This window comes from Leptonychotes weddellii, chromosome 4 (assembly GCF_054177405.1).
Source record: "Leptonychotes weddellii isolate Sample4059 chromosome 4, ASM5417740v2, whole genome shotgun sequence".
Taxonomy (NCBI): Eukaryota; Metazoa; Chordata; class Mammalia; order Carnivora; family Phocidae; genus Leptonychotes; species Leptonychotes weddellii.
Window position 1 is genome coordinate 114,875,361 of NC_138372.1, and position 17,883 is coordinate 114,893,243.

General features: G+C 35.8%; 1 protein-coding gene across 7 annotated transcripts in view; it reads right to left on the reverse strand.

The window, feature by feature from the left end:
• Positions 1–17,883, reverse strand: part of NCOA2 (nuclear receptor coactivator 2) — a 283,320-nt gene that overhangs the window by 177,009 nt on the left and 88,428 nt on the right. For all 7 annotated transcript variants that reach the window (XM_081816099.1, XM_081816104.1, XM_081816095.1 and 4 more), the window contains exon 2: positions 7,974–8,030. The gene's annotated coding sequence lies outside the window, so the exon portion shown is untranslated. The remainder of the gene's footprint in view (positions 1–7,973; positions 8,031–17,883) is intronic.

Genomic DNA, 17,883 nt, shown 5'->3' on the forward strand with positions numbered 1-17,883 from the left:
GAGTAGAAGAATCACAATAAGCCAAAGACCCCAAATGTACTGGAATAAACAAGTAATAAATAAATGCCTCTTATTTTCTATCCCTAAAATAATAGCAAAGGGTTCAGAAGTAAGTGTATAGCTCTTGGGGTGGCAGGCCTCGACTTGAGGGACATGGGCTCAGGGACTTGAGGGCAGCCACAATGGCATGTCTGTGGAGACTGTGGCTGGCACAGCAGACAGCTTTTATTTGGCTCTGAGGTTGAACAGCTTTGGTGATAAGCCACTGTGGTGTGAAAGGAGAAAGGTTTTTAATCTTTTCGTTTGTTTTTATTATTTTCTCTTAAAAATAAGGAGGGAAAAAATAATAAGATGGGAAATAGATAAATAGGGTGAGTGCACATTATGGTTTAAAGCAATATGCACTGGCATTTTGGATATGTTAAAATAAAAATACATTTAAAAGGTAACAGCAGTATTTTACAAAAGGTTACTTTATATTTTCAGAAGATACTTTAAAGAGAAAGTCTGAACCTGACCCTGACATATCATATAAATATGTCAGTGAAAAAGTTCAAAGAAGTAATAACTTACATGTAAGACAATAAAGATTTTATGAAAATCTGTGTGTATTTTGAAGCAGCAGCAACATTAAACATCTAATGTCTACATTACAGAAAATCTTAAGTGTTCCAAAGCATCTAGTTGCAAAGAAAAGATAAACTCTAGATTCTATTGGGTTAATCAAACAAAATCTATTATTGTATATAAATAGTGCTCATGAAACAAGCCTAATTTGTCTAACAGATGTTAAGTCAAAAGAATTTTACATTTTTATTCTATTCAAATATAATAGCATGAGTAACTACAATATAGTTTCAAAACATGTTAGTTCAAAACTATCTTCTATTTTCACACTCTGTCTTATAACCTATCAAACTAAAGTTTATTTTCTGGACTGTAATAAAACTGCCATATAAAAGGAAGAATTAGAAATCTAGATCAAATCACTTTTTTTTTTTTTTTTTTTGGCCAGAGAGAGCAAGCACAAGCAGAGGGAAAAGCAGTAGAGGAAGAAGCAGATTCCCCGCTGAGCAGGGAGCCTGATGCGGGACTCAGGCCCAGGACCCGGGGATCATGACCTGAGCAGAAGGCAGATGCTTAACCAACTGAGCTACCCAAGAGTCCCTAGATCAAATCACTCTTTGAATGGCAAAGAATTGAAAGAAATTGAGAGATCAACTGTTTCCCTTTTGCCCCTACTCTCGCTATGCTAATTGAAGTCACCAATTCAATAATTATGACACAGTTGTTTCTTTTGAAGATATTATCTTGTAGTTTAAAGTCAAGACTTAAAAGTCTTGGTATTCATGAAAGGCACTGGTAGGTCTAAACTTCTCCATTCATCTTTCCACCAAAGTTCACCCTGGCCTATGACACTTCTGCCTTTTCAGTCCTTTTCACTCCTCAGGAAGTACAACAAAACTGTGCTCCAACTCTGTGATATTGAGAGGTAGCAAATTTCCAGACCTTTAGGTCGAGGCCAGAAAATGTCAAGTGTATTATTTTGCTTATACAATTTATGTAACTGGCACCAAAAAGTCAAAACTGTTAAAGAAAGCAATGTCCTCAAATTAATCAATTCAAAACCAATTCAAGATCTTTAAATACTTCAGAAAGAAAAAAAAACAGTGAAGGCAAACAATCCTATAGCTAGGATACCACAAAAATCAACCTTGCATGCAGACATATATTTAAGAAATCCTTCAAATATGAACTATATACATTTATAGTATATGGTTAAATTCCCATTAAGCCATTATTAAGAGCTAAATACATCTTATCCTCCCTTTGCTCTTTTTGGATGGGAAGGCAAGGTGTAACTAGGACAAAAAATATATTTCCATTGACTGTAGACACCCATGAATCATTCATGAGGTAGCAAATAATGCTCAGACAACCTAATGCATGGAAGTAGGTTAAAAATCACAATTTGCAAAATTTGCTATTAACTTCTCTGACTCCTCCAGTTTATCTGAGTCTTAAGCTAGCCATAGATGGCTCAATGGAAACATCTATATCCTAAGGCCAAAGAATCACAGGGAAAAAAAAGAAAGAAAGAAAACCTACTTAATTATATGGATAATTTCATAAATAAATGCTTAATTTATCCTTTACATCTAGATATGGTAAACAGTGGAGAATACTTTTGAAGCTCAAATCATTTATGTTAAACTATGAGGGGCGCCTGGGTGGCTCAGTCGTTAAGCGTCTGCCTTCGGCTCAGGTCATGATCCCAGGGTCCTAGGATCAAGCCCAATGCTCCGCAGGAAGCCTGCTTCTTCCTCTCCCATTCCCCATGTTTGTGTTCCCTCTCTCGCTGTGTCTCTCTGTCACGTAAATATATAAAATCTTAAAAAAAAAAAAAAAAAGTAAACTATGAGGTGTTCAATGGAAGCAGTCTGATTTATTTGCTATTTTATCTTTAAGGAGATTCTGGCAAGGTCAACTGACTCAAATTCAACACCTACCTAGAAAATAACATGTATATCTGTCATTTTCCTTCCAAAGTGAGAGTGAATGGCATAGCTAAAAATCCAACTAACTATCTTAAAATCAAATGCTGTGTATTCCTAAAGTTATTATGGTAGCACTTATGTGAAATTTTGCTTACTGGGGACCTTCTTAAAGCTAACAACTCTACTATCCAGATAAATAAGAGCATACAGGTTTGAACTGAAATCTAAAGGCCAACAACAACAACAACAAAGCAGGAAAACACACTTTGCTAACAATCTATAAACCACTTCTCCCTATTTCCATACAACCATCCACCCGTTGTACAGTACAGAAAACCACAGCGGAAAAATCAGAGTCCACTCTAACTTTCTCAGAAGATTCCCACTCTGGTGCTACCTCCCCTAAGACATGTTAACTCAAAAGATTTATACAATATAGACTGGTAATACTTTTAATTTTAATGATTTCCAAAAAAACACCAGCTACACCAACAGAATTCACACTTAGGAACTTCCAATTAAAAAAAGTATTCTCGGGTGCCTGGCTGGCTCAGTGGGTTAAGTGTCTGCCTGGGGCTCAGGTCATGATCCCGGAGTCCCCGGTATGAAGTCCCGCTCAGGCTCCCTGCTCCCTCCCTCTCCCTCTCTCTCTCTCACCCTCTCTCTCGAATGAATAAATAAAAAATCTTAAAAATAAAGTATTCTCACAGTAAAACGTCTCTAAACTGAAACTCAACTTTCTTATAATCTAAGAAACAGCCTTATGAATTTTATTTAAAAACATGTTTTTAAATTGCTGTCTGCAATTCTAAATTTTGCTAAATTACCTTTTTTGCTAAAATTTAAGTCAATCAGGAAAATCAGGTTCCCCGTATTTCTGGTATGTTCTTCAGCAACGCTCTACGCTTACCAACAACACTCTGCTTGTCTATACCTATAGAAATAGCAAGGATATGGTTCTAAACAGATTGCCTAGACTCTGTGATTACCTCAACCTGACTAAGCACAACACACTCAGGAGGTGTGTACCTTCCCCAGAGCACACTTTGAAAGCCTTGTGAACTCCATACAAACAAAACATTTACTTATGATATAGACAGCTTTTGGTTGTCATTGCTGGTGCCTTAACCTTTACTACCATGGATAGATTAAGACTTTTAGTAAGAAAAGACATATAATTCATAAATCAATGCTCAGGTTTTTTTTCTTTAAAAGAAAAATCAGAAAGCCAAAATTCAGTGTGAAAACACTGAGCAAGGAAATGTGGAGTTAACCTTGTAGTAATATTCCTTTTCCAGTTTAATAATTTGGGGTATTAAAAGTGCTAGTTCCCACAGCACTTAGCATAGTCTAGAACAATATAAATAATTAATAAATACTTCCAAAAGGGAGGAGAATCAGAAGGAAACAGTCATGACCCAAAGGTAAAAGGAAGGAGGGGAGTGAGAAAGGAGAGTTAAGAGTGTTGAATGAATTTACTTTCATGGGGAAAACTAAGCCAATCTGTTTACACTAGTGTGTACATAAAAAAGGAGGAAAGTGGAATAGTAAAAATGCTTTAAAAACTGGCCTGTCATCCATTTTCCAACTGATGGCTCTGTGTCAATGACACCCACTGCAAGGCAATTTCGACCTACCAGTAAGCCTGAATTCAGCAGTCAGCCCTGCTCACCAAGAGCAGAGGAGCTTACCCACGGAGGCTAGGGTTAGAATTCCAGCTCCCATAGTTAAATGACTGAGGGCATTTTGCCAACTGTCAAAATATCTGTTATTTTCCAGATCACAGTGCCTACCATGCTGAAATTTCAAGGAAACATCACAAAGTAGCAATACAATTAAATGTCCGCAGATTTTGCCTAAAGCAAGATATGTATACTTAAATGTTCTCAATGTTTGTTTATATTAATACTGATTTTCAGTGGATAGTACTCAAAGCCTCAGATCTGTAACTCAAATCAAGCTGCCCTGTCTTCATGGGAATATACACATCTTAGTTAAATCAGGCAGCCAATCACTCATCTCACATCTATGAATGAAGAGGGAATTCAAAACCCAACAAATATTCACTTGAAATGTACTTTTAACCACGTCATAGCCAACATGGGCATAATTTCTTTTATGTCTTGATATGCTTAATACAATTTTTAGTATTTAGTACACAACAAAGTATATTAGTATTACAAGAAGTGTATTACACTTTATTATACTTTGGACAACTTCTCTCTCCATACATTAGCATCAAAGAGTTTAGCTCGAACTAGTGTGTGTAAACAATTCTTCACCCACCCATCCCCCACCCTGTTCTCCCACCCCAAATCTTCTGGCATACAGAAAACAGACTTAGGAATAAATACAAAGTACATACGACTCCACACTGAGTTGAGTTTTCCATAGTGAAGGGAAAATTACATTTCAAGGCTATATTGTCAAACAGATTTATCTAATGTTTGCTCCTGTTTTCACTATCAATTCTAAGAATATTTTACTGGCTAACTTTAAAAACGCTTAAAATGTGAGACTGGAATGGAAATATTGATGTAGCTATAGATTAAAAAGCACAATTTGTCTGTTAAATAAAGTCTGTCTTTTTAATTCAAACAGAATTCCCTTTCCATATACTCAAATCTGAAATTTATGTTTATACTTATAGACACAAACCTTTTGGCAAGTGTGAGGAAATACAATTAATCTTGTTCTCAAATCAAAATTTTAAGATGTATTCAACAACACTGTCTTCAAGAACATTTTGTCCACAATATTATACATGTAAGACTCAAAATACTTTTATATAATATGTCCTCCTCAGCGCCGAAAATAAACTAAATAAAGAAAGCTGAAGTTCTGTTTGAACCAACTCTGCTCTACCTCAAAGTCATACTACCTCATTTCTTAAAAAAATTAAAAATATTTTGCCAGAGATATAAATTGTTATACCTTTCAAGATAAGGGTTCTAAGTAATTCTATAGTTACTACATTTCATACAACCTGTTCTAAGAAAAATGATTCATCTACCAAGCTATATATGCCACCTGTAAACAAAAATTTCTAATATTTCAAGGGATAAAGAATGCTGATTCATAGCATACACATTTATAATGGAAAAAGGAATCCAAATGGCTTTCCCCCATGTGCCTCTCCCCCGTCCTCAAAAGTGAGCACAAAATGAAAAGTGCCAGAGTGGAACTTTAGTTCCAACTTTAGTGGAGTTGTTTAGGTAGTCATTAAATTTCAAATGAGTTGTCATGTTTCACAGTTTGAAATAAAGGTTAAAAGTTAGGACCTGCTAATGAAATGGAAGCAAAATAATGTTTGACTTTTAAATTAATTTTGAAGTCCTCACATAGCAACATGATTTTCCTATAATTCACTTACTGCCACAAATATGCTTGTAGTCAGGGCTATTTAGGCATAAAATAGAGCTCAGCGGTTAAGATCAAGGTCTTTGGAGTGGCAAATTGCCACTTACTTGATATGACCTTGGAAAAGTCACTTAACCTCTCTAAGCTTCAATTTCCTTATCTGTTATTCTCAAGATAACTCTAAAGTACTTACATAATGCCTGGCACACAGTAAGAGAGCAATAAGTAATAGCTGCTGTTATTAGTATTATCAAGAGAATCTCTGCAAGTTGCACTTATAAAATTAAATGTGAATAAGAAATAATTCATAAAATTTTACTTAAAAAAACACTAAAGGTCAGAGTTAATTCTTTCTATAAATGAAAATCATGCTGGCAGAAGAGACCAATGCCTGAAGAAAGATCAAAAAACAAAACATACCAAAAACAACAACAAACAAACCAACCAATAATGGCAATTGGTTTCTCAAGAAACCAATAATGGCAACCAATAACTTGGAACACCTAAAGAAAACTGCCAAGGACACAAGGAAATAGGTGGTCTGCTTATTCCTATAGCTATCTTTTTTTTTTTTTTAAGATTTTATTTATTTATTTGAGAGGCGCCCTCCTATAGCTATCTTTATTTATTTATTTATTTATTTATTTATTTATTTATTTATTAAGTAAGCTCAATGCCCAATGTGGGGCTTGAACTCATGACCAAGAGTAGTATGCTCTACCAACTGAGCCAGCCAAGCATCCCTCCTATAGCTCTAGGATAATGAATTCAAACATCAATATAGAGGGTGGAAAAATGACCAAAAAATCTCCCCAATCTAGAAAATGAAAACTAAGTAAGGAAGTTAAATTTTGTATCCAGTGATAGGTCATGGGAAATTTTTGACTTAGAGATTTTCAATTCTCTCACTCTCTACAAAGATATCAAAAAACATATCTAATATGGTAGCATAATCCAGTAAGGAGGTAAGAAGCTCTCACACCTGCTTCAGGTTTATCCATAACTTGATCATAAGAACCTTCTAGGGTAGTGACAAAATAAATACAGAATTGGAAGCATTACCCTCTGAATCTATCCTGATTAAGCACACTTTAGTACATAATATATGCAACACAGGTAATTTCTCAGAACATTTAAGAGCCATATACTTTAAGTACTTGATACAAATTAATTTCATATTTAGAAATAAGTATAAAAACTATTTCTAGTTTTTCTTTATAGATGCAGAGCTTGATGACTCTGAATATAAGCAAATTCTTAATATTTACTATCCAATAATTACTTTAAACAAACATTTATTCAGTCTTTCCTATATACCAGGTGCTATCCTAAAAGTCAGGGATACCGTTTTTTACCAAGACAAAAACAGTCTCAGTGTTCACAGAGCTTATATTTTCGAAGGGAAGACTATAAAGAAATAAGAATGTATCACATGATAATAAATATCATGATAAAAATCTATCAGGGTGGTGTGTTAAGAAGTGACTGAGGGGCGCCTGGGTGGCTCAGTTGGTTAAGCGACTGCCTTCGGCTCGGGTCATGGTCCCGGAGTCCTGGGATCGAGTCCCACATCGGGCTCCCTGCTCGGCGGGGGGTCTGCTTCTCCCTCTGACCCTCCCCCCTCTCGTGCTGTTTCTCTCTCTCTCTCTCTCTCAAATAAATAAATAAAATCTTTAAAAAAAAAAAAAAAAAGAAGTGACTGAGAAGCTATTTCAGACTGGTTGGACAAGAAAAGCCTGCTCATTAAATTTAAAACAATTACCTCCATTTGCTGCCAAAATAGATAGCAACTATTTTATTTATATATAAAAAAAGGTAAACATTTTGCCAGGCTGTGACATTATAAATCACCTCATCTAATGGGTATGTGTAAATTCTTCCCAAATACACACAGTAAACACTGATAAACAGATAAGATCACTTTACCTTCAAATTCATTTCTAACACATTCCCACAGAATTTTTATAATAAAACAGAAATGCTGACAAATACACATTTTCTTATTTATATTTGTTTTGTTTACACATTATTTTGCTACACTATAAATAATTTTTAAATATTTGAGTTTACTTAAAAATAAAAATATTCCAACAGAAAGGCTTAATTTTGACTCACCTGTGCCTGTACACAGTGCAGAAGATCTATAAATTTGTAGCCAAATCCAAGAGACACCTGCAATACAAACAAACAAGCAAACATGAATAAAAAGAAATAGACTCCTCTTGGACTCATTAGAGTGGATGTGATTTTTACAACCAATATACAAGTAACTAACTCATTAATAACATCTCGCCATTAAATTGCATGATAAATCAAGAAGTAGACTTACTGCATGACTTCTATTTGGTTAAAAAAACATAAAATATGTAAGGCCGCATTTCATTGTGAATGATGGATGAGGTGTCTAGTCTACAATTTTGAGTTCCCACCGTAATTCTTACTACACTTTCTTGCAGCTGCTTAGGTCTCATCAGGAGCACTGGAAGCTGAGAAGCAGCAGAGACCTGAGATCCCTATGTCCAGACTGCCCCCCTAGGAGCAGCCCAGCGCCCAGCACACAGTAACACAGCACACAGTAAATGTTTGCTGAGTAAACAAATAAATAAAATTCACATCGCAATCTTAATTTGTTGTGATTTATAGTTTACCTGCAAGGAATCAAAAGGCTTGAAACTACTGAAATAAAAATCTAAGTCATAATTGTATAAAGAAGTTCAAAAGTGACTGAATAATTTATCTCAAAAAAAAAAATCTCGAGTAAAATGATGCAAAAATGATGCCATATAAAAATATAAGACAATCTTAACAATTTGTAAGAGCAAATGTAGATAGGGCACCTGGGTGGCTCAGTCGTTAAGCGTCTGCCTTCGGCTCAGGTCATGATCCCAGAGTTCTGGGATCGAGTCCCACATTGGGCTCCCTGCTCAGCAGGAGGCCTGCTTCTCCCTCTCCCACTCTCCCTGCTTGTGTTCCTGCTCTCGCTATCTCTCTGTCAAATAAATAAATAAAAATCTTAAAAAAAAAAAAAAGAGCAAATGTAGATAAGGAAGAAATGAACATTTTCAATCACGAGGGGAGCTGCTCACCAAATTTCTTCTGGGCATATGTCTTTAAGAACAAAGAATTTAACTCCAAAGGACCCTGCAGCATTTTTCTGACCCACACGAGAATCACTTCCACTGCACTAAAGAAGTTTGTTTCTAAGATGTACAGTGAGGAATACAAACAAGTATGTGCTTATGCTATTGTCTGTGTATTAATGTTTACTACTTTAATCTAAAGAGGTCAAAAGGGGAGGGAAATAGAAAAAATTCCATCTTGAGTTTTACCAGGACCTGCTCGGTCTGGAGATCATCAAATGTAATGAAATGCAGCTAGGGTATTAGTTAGTGATGATTCATGAAAAACAAAAGAAAATCTGTATGCAAATAAGAAGTTATCACAGTAAGAAAAACGAATGGATTCTCCTCAAGTGGCAGTCAGTGAGTAGTGTGCAATAAACTGTTATGTAATAGGAGTCATCAATTCTTTGTGGCTCTACTGGGGTAAATTTATTCATTATGCTAGCCTACTTAAGCCTATTATAATTCTATACCAACAACTAATTCGCTCAAGGACATCACACTATGCCACAATCAAGAGCTAAAAGTTGTGATTATTAGTAGGAGTGATGATATTAAACTATTACTGCTTGATCTATATTATTCAGTACGTTTTCACTAACATGCTAAGATAATATGAGGAGAAAGTGCCAATGCACTCTGCTCCCCGAACTCTCTCTCTAAAATAAGTAAATAAATCTTAAAAAAAGAAAAGAAAAGAAACGAAACGAAAAAGAAGGCAGCACCAAACAGTGGAAAAACCTCGTAGGGTTAAGTCATCAGACAGACCAGTTTTCAAAACTGGCTTTATCATATAAATACTGCTGCTGATAATATTACTCTATTGTTAGCAGCAGCTTAGGTATGCGACCTAGGAAGTGTTATTGTGGACTCAAATATAAAATGAGGATAATAACGTCCTGTTTGCAGCACCTTGGAAGTATTCAATGAGATGATTACATAAAGCACCTGGTGCACAGTAGGTGTTACAATTATCCTACCAAGTATGATCCTGCTAAGCACTGCTGGCTCTGACAGGTAACTCAGTGAAATGATGAAAAAACAGAAGTTTCAGGAGCGCCTGGGTGGCTCAGTCGGTTAAGCCGGTGCCCTCGGCTCAGGTCATGATCCCGGGGTCCTGGGATTGAGCCCCGCATCGGGCTCCCTGCTCAGCGGGAAGCCTGCTTCTCCCTCTCCCTCTGCCTGCCTCTCTGCCTACTTGTTCTCTCTCTCTGTCAAATAAATGAATAAAATCTTAAAAAAAAAAAAAAAAACCCAGAAGCTTCAGGCCTGTCCTACCCAAAGGAGAACCGATTTTCCCTGGAATGTCCTAATGGTTTTATCTGCCCATAACCCTCCAGAGACACGTAAACATGGAAACTACTGGGAAATTTCTGAACCAGGGCTACCTTAAAACTACATCAAAAGTTGAAAAAAACTACCTAATTTCAAATCTTACTGTAAAGTTACAATCAAAACAGTGGGGTATTAGCATAAGGATAAACAATAGAAGAGAACACAGTCCGGAAACAGTTCCACACATTTATATCAATTCATATTCAACAAAGGTCACAAGGTAATTTAATGAGAAAAAGACAGTCTTTTCAATAAATGATGCCAAAAACTATTAGACGCATGGAAAGGGAAAAATAACCTCGACCTTTACCTTGTACCATGTACAAAAAATTAACTAAAAATGGATAGGACCATAGACCTAAAAGTAAGAACTAAACTACAAAACTTGTAGAAGAAGATTCCTGGAGAAAATTATTGTGGATTAGAAAAAAAAACTTTAGATATTACACCAAAGGCATAAAATAAAAATAAAGACCATAAAAGAAAAAAAAACCTGACAAACTGAACTCCATTAAAATGAAAATGTCTGCTCTTCAAAAGACATAATTTAAAAATGAAAACACAAGCTACAGATGGGGAGAAAATATTGGCAAAATAATTACCTGATAAAGCATGTGCATTTAAAATACATAAAGAGCTAAATAATAAGGATGCCCATCTATAATATATAAAGGACTTCAATAACTCAATAATAAAACAATTCAACTTTTTAAAATGGGCAAAATATTTAAAGATTTTTAAATATATTATATATATTATAAAAGATACACAATGCGGGGGGCGCCTGGGTGTCTCGGTCCAGTTAAGCATCAGACTCTTGATTTCTGCTCAGGTGGTCTCAGGGTTGTGAGTTTAGGCGTGGAGCCTGCTTAGGATTTTCTCTCTCTCTCCCTCTCAAAAAAAAAAAAAAAGGAAGATATACAATGGGAAAAGTACACACAAAAGTACTAGACATCATTAGTCATCAGAAAAACAGAAATTAAAACCAAAATAAAATATGCTAGACATGCAATAAAACATACAGTGTTGATAAGGACAGGAAGAAACTAGAACCTTCACAAGACATCCCTTGCTGGTAGGAAAGCACAATGGTACGGCCATTTTGGGAAAGAGTTTGGAAGTTTCTCAACACATAAGCCAACAATTTCACACCAAGGTGTGTTTTCACTTCTCTTGGGGACAGATGACATTCAAGCAGTTGTGTAAGGATGATCTTAGCAGTTATGTTTAGAACAGCTGAAAAGTGCAAACAACTCAACTGTTTATCTTTGGAGAACGGATTTTGTAGAATGTAGTACATCATGCAATGGAATACCACTCAACAACAAGGAATGAATTACTCATGGATGCAACAACATGAACCTTAAAAACATGTGCTAAATGAAAGAAGCCAGACACAAAGATAACATATTATATAATTCCATTAATTTGAAATTTCTAGAAAAAGTAAAACTACAGAGGAAAAAACAGGTTAGTGCTGTCCTGAGTTAGAGAACAGAAGTGGGGAATGCCTGAAAATGGACACAAGAGAACTTTTTGGGCTGACAGACTTGTTCTAAAACTAGATTGTGGGTGATGCTAAAGAAAGATGTATAAGAAACACAAGACACACATAACTGTGTACATTTACTAAAACTCATCCTATAATACACTTAAAATGGGTGCATTTCATGGTATGCAAATTATACCTCAATTTCTTCAATGCTAAAAAAATCATAAATGATTTTTAAAAACATACCTCTATGTACCTGCCCTTTCTTCCTATGTGATAGTTATGATTACTGTGTCAGTTAAGGGATGTAAGGGACAAAGGCAGTTCTAGTAGCAAATGGTGTAAACATCTGACAAGAAGAGCATCAATTTGGCTGCACGAATTACACATCATGACTGTGAGGCAAAAAAATCAGGACTGAGCCCACATCACACAGAAAAAGATTGCTGACAGCATTAAAGCTATAGACTGATGATTTTTCAAAAGGTAACAGAGGGTTAGAAGAAGATATGCTCAAAAAAAATTTTTTTTTTAACCAAAGGGTTAGACACAGAGCCAGAGGAAGCAAAGCAAGCTAGGAAGAAAATGAAGTGACACCCACAATACCAGCGAAAAGAGCACTTTATGCCTACCAGAATGAGAGAAGAACCGTATTTTGCTGTTTTGGTTTACCAGCATCACCATCATCATCATCACCAATAGCGACGATTTATGAAATGCTTCTGGCAGAGAGCTTTATATCTGTTATTCATTTTAATCTTCCTAACAACCCTATGAGGTAGGTATTGCTACTATACCTCCAGTTTGTAGATCACAGAAACTTAACTGACAAGTGAAGCACTCTGTCCAAGGTCACAGAGCTAATGTAGTGGTAGTATGAGAATTTGTTTTCTTTTTCTTAAAAACACAAAAACTCTCAAATAACACAAAACATACCTTTAACTCTCAGCATGTTTCAAATTATATTACATCAAGAGGAAAGTCATACTCTCAAGACTTAACTGTGAGAACTATTTCAGATTATTAAACAGGACATTGTATTTTTTTATTTGATCTATATTACATACATTTTATATAATATAAAAAGGTATCCTCAAGTATAGCTTCCATATTTTAATAAAATATTAAATATTAAACAGTATTATATTAAATATTTAAAACAGTATTATAAAATATTGTAATATTAAGACCCCAAATTTGATGTGCTGCAAAAGTCTTAATAATATAATGTATAAAGAATGTGGACTATATAAGGTAAAATTCCCCCTTTCCCAATTATTAAGTTGATGATGCTAAAAGTAACATCTAGACCACTGAAGAAGAATTTATAAGTTAACTGATTAACTTCTATATATACTTCAGACAGCTTGTTTTCTTTGTTAAAAGTCTCTACCTCCACTGCAGACAATGACTAATGAAACTCTTTAACAAATAATTTTCATTTTCCAAAGTTGTTTTTAAGAAGGTCAACAGTATCATCTCAAGACCCCCTTAAAACAACATTTAGCTCATAACCTACGTATAAACATTAATTAACCTTGTAATTATTCTTTCCAACTACTCATTCTGCGTATTATACATAGAACTTAAGGTTCTTAAACTTGACGTTTTGCTTAGAGAAATCTTCAGTTTTCTAGAACTGGTGCTTAAAATTACTGAAGTCCAATCTTAAGATGTTCTTTTGTTACTTTAATTCAGTTTAACAAAATGCTTTAAGTACAGTAATCACAAGTTAAAACAAGTAGAGATTTAGATTTATAATTGAATAACTTCTATACTAAATGTAAACAAAGGTTCTAAATAGGTATATAGAAAAGGATATATCATCAGTTTAAAAATTACTAAGCTACAGGCAGGTGCACATATATAATTGGTCCATATGATATAGTGGAAAAAAACCTATCCATCAAATTCATAAATCTCAAATGATCATTCCTCTCATTTTTGTCTCTCACAATGGTCAGAGCCAAATACAATAAAGCAACTATCACAAAACAGTAACTCTTCAATGAATAGTATTCTTGCTCAGAGACAGACTTATAAGAAAAATTAATTTCATTCATGTAGATGAATGTACATGGCTCACATTTGGAAAAGAACTAAAGATATTAAATTTGGAGTCACTAGGGGCGCAGGGGTAAAAAAAATTTGTGGAGTGACTAACCTGAATATAGCATTTAAATCCAAAGAAATGATTAAAATTTCTTAGGGAGAAGAGAGAGGCAGAAGGAAGACCAGCAAAGACAAATACTACAGAGTCCAAGAGGAGATAGTTCCAAGAAGACAGCTCTCAATGCTACTGAGAATTACAGTTTCTACTTGATTTGGCAAGCAGAATGTGCTGATGACCTTCCTAAGAACAGTTTCCCTGGAATGACAAATATATAAAGCGGACTAGAGAAGCTGAAAGTATTGACAAATGAATAGGATATAAGGATCTGGACACAGCATGTGAAAATGATTACTATCATTATTACCTTATGCTAAAATTAATCTTCCCCTCTAGACTGTGAGCTTCTTGAGGGCAAGGGTAAGGTTTTATGCCCCTTCGATTAAGGAAACAACCTGCTGCTGGATTAGTGAATTTTAAACAACATTCCTGCAGAAGTCCTGGGGCTTTAATTAGGGAGCTCAGCCCCAAAATTCACACAATAATATAGTCTTTAATGGAATTACAGGAGAGAATAGAAAAAAATAAGTTAATGAGCAGAAATTAATCTTTCTTAAACAAAGATAAAAGGCTCAGAGATGACTCCTGACCAAGACTAGAGCATGCCAACCCAACAACCAGTCTTCCCAAAATAAAAGGCCCCAACACACAAGGAGTAGAATTTTAATTGTTTTTCTCCCAGTAATGCAGATAATCTTTGCCTGTAATGTTTCCTTTCATTCTCCTTAAAATGAGAATGGCTACCGAAGCCTACTGTGTATACCAGAATAGTAGAGGATTTCCATATATTATCAGTTTATCTTTCACAACAAACCAGTCTGAGAGGAAATGTCTACCTTCCTTAATAAAATATATACCCTGCAAATATCAACAGTAGAGGAAAGAAATCCACTTAGGGAGAGGAAATAGGACTGTGAATTCTTCTCAGAAACTTACCTTCTCCTGAGGTTTTCCTCCCTAATTAATGCCGCAATGACCACTCTCACCAATACGAAATAAGCCTACAAGCCTTCCCTAATATCCCTGATGACAATGCAGACAAGCCTGTGTAAAACTTACCTCAGTACCATTGGGTAACAAGAGGTAAGCAAATGAACCAAAAGCAACACTGAAACTCTATAATCTGCCTACACAGGACAGGGACACAGTCTCTACCCCCAATACCTAAGAATAATTTCAAAAACCAGCCTCACCAGGACCAGCACAAACTTTCTGTCCCCCTTCTGGGTTTTTGTTTTCTCAAGATGGGCCCCTTTCCCCAAATGACTGTCACTGTCAGTTCCTAAAGGGAGACCACACCTTTCAACAGCATATGACCATATTAAGTTAATCATTTCAACACAATAAAAGCAATATTCATTAACTCCCCCCACCCCCACACACACAGTATGAAGGAGGATAGCAGTCTTCTTAAAAAGATGTTCTGTAACATCCATTTTATAACCAGGAAAAGGTAACACAATTTCTCTAAAGTCACAGGACGTGTGATGGAGCTGGGTGTCAACCCCATGTCCACCTGACTCCAGGCACTAAGTTCTTACTACTCTGAATGCCTGCTAGGCAGCACCAATCTGTCAAAAAATAAATAAATAAAAGCAGAGGAGAAAGTAGCCAGCAAGCCCTAAATAAATGGTATTTTTCAAAAGTTGAAAACAGTTCACATGTATGTACAATATACACTCATGGCTGTAATTTTATGTCACAGATAAATTTTTAGAAGTAGAATTACATTTTTATATAAGATAATTAAATGCAGCAATATTTTACAGAGTTCCAGAAAGAATATGGTATTCCAAAAATGAGCACCAGAGTACTAAGAAAAAAGCTATATGCAGCTTAGTATGTTGGAAAATGGAGAGCTTATCCCTGGAGTACAGTTAGTACCTAGTCAAATGTTTATTGTCTGTCTGTAGAATCTCACTGAGTCAACCCATGGATCCAACTGTCATTCAGAAGAAATATTACCAAAAAAGATATTTCATCAGAAATTTGTTTTATTGTGTGGACCTATATAGTTTCCCATTTTGTTAAAAAATTTAAAATGCAATCTTCCATTTTACTACATGTGTAGGTTCTGACAAAAACACTGAAGAATACTGGAGAAAATAGGATCCTATACCATTTTGAATAAAAATTTAGCTCTGGAAGAAACTTGAAAATAACTTGTTTTAACTACTCAGTTTCAATGATGGGAAACTGAGCTTCAAAGAGATTAGTACGTCTACTGACAACAGCAGTACTTCACTCCATCATCCTCTGACTGAAGTTTTTATGAACCCCAAAATAAACACTAAAGACACTGGTCTTCCCATCATATCTTAACTAACTGCTATGGAAATCATCATCAAATATATGTCAACCTTCGCATCACAGAAGGGCATTATGTACACTAAAAGGTGTGAGAGGTTTGTAACTTAGTTGTGAATCTAGAACATGTAGAGAAAACATCTAACAATACAAATATAAAACTAAAACTTCAAAGATCTGGAAATGAGCTTTCTAACATCCAAAATATACAGAATAACGAGGAGAACTACCTTTTGTTTAAGTATCAGGTACTAGTTGCTGTGACACAAACTTTACCAGCATTATTTTTACTATTTCCCAAAAGTAGGTTTCATCTACATGGCATCTATCAATCCCATTTTGCAGGTGAGGAGGCTAAAAGTCAGAGAAGTTAAGTGATTCGCTGAAGTTAAAGCAAGAGGAGAAGCAGTAGTGGAATCCAGGGACTTGTGAATTCAAGCCCTCCGCTTCTCCCTGTTGTGTTTTCCAGCACAGCTCCTCCTGCTGGGCGCTACTCCTCTGCACTTCTGGCTCCGCCCACCACCTCTCCAACACCCCCCCCCTCCCGAGAAAAAACAGGTTGGTTAGTCAAGAAGATGCTTTCTAACATCCAGCTATTACAAAACAGCCACAAGTATCATTCACCCAACAAATCCACTCAGTACAACCTGGTGAGTCGCCCCAAGATTATTCAATTATTGGCCTGTTATGCCTATATAAGCAAAGAAAATGGAAGAAATACTGATAGTGTAGGCTAAAAGACAGGTGTGAAGAAAAAAATTTTAAGAGTTGTGACAAAAAGAGAACTTTATCCAACACAAGGAACTAAATTTAAAAAGAAAAGAAAACAATTCTAAAACCTAAGGTGGAAGAGCTAGGAAAAGAACATGCAGTGGCTGACGTTTCCCTCCATCTGGGAGTCTCCAAGTCCAAGGGCATATACACATGTCCACAAAATTTTCTAATACCCTATCTTCCTTTCAATGACAATCCAAAATTACTTATATGGATATGCTACACCCAGCGGGTGACCATTATCATCACTGATAACTCGCTGCCACTGCATTTCAGTACCTGCATTTAGGCTTACAACTGGAGCACACACTAGTAGTATTCTAATGTCTTTCTTATCAAGTCTTGAGGGACAAAGTTTCCTATTAGTTTAAGGAAAGAAAAATAACGGGGGCGATCTGGAGTATCTTTTTTTTTAAAAAAGATCTTATTTATTTATTTGACAGAGAAAGAGAGAACACAAGCAAGGGAAGGGGCAGGCAGAGGGAGAGGGAGAAGCAGGCTCCCCACTGAGCAAGGAGCCCCATGTGGGACTCGATCCCGGGACCCTGAGATCATGACCTAAGCCGAAGGCAGACGCTTAAGACTGAGCCACCCAGGCGCCCCTGATCTGGAGTATCTTCACACAGCTAATAGTATATAGGCTGAGCTCAACGGAACCTGAGCTCAGCAGATTGTGAACAGCAATTCTGTTAGGACAGACATCATCACATGGTGGCGTTAATTTAAACCTTACTTTGTTGTATAGGTCCTAATGAAACTAAAATCTTTCTGCACTGAAAAAGAATCCAGTAACACATACTAAAATGGGTGTTTCTCAGAAGGACC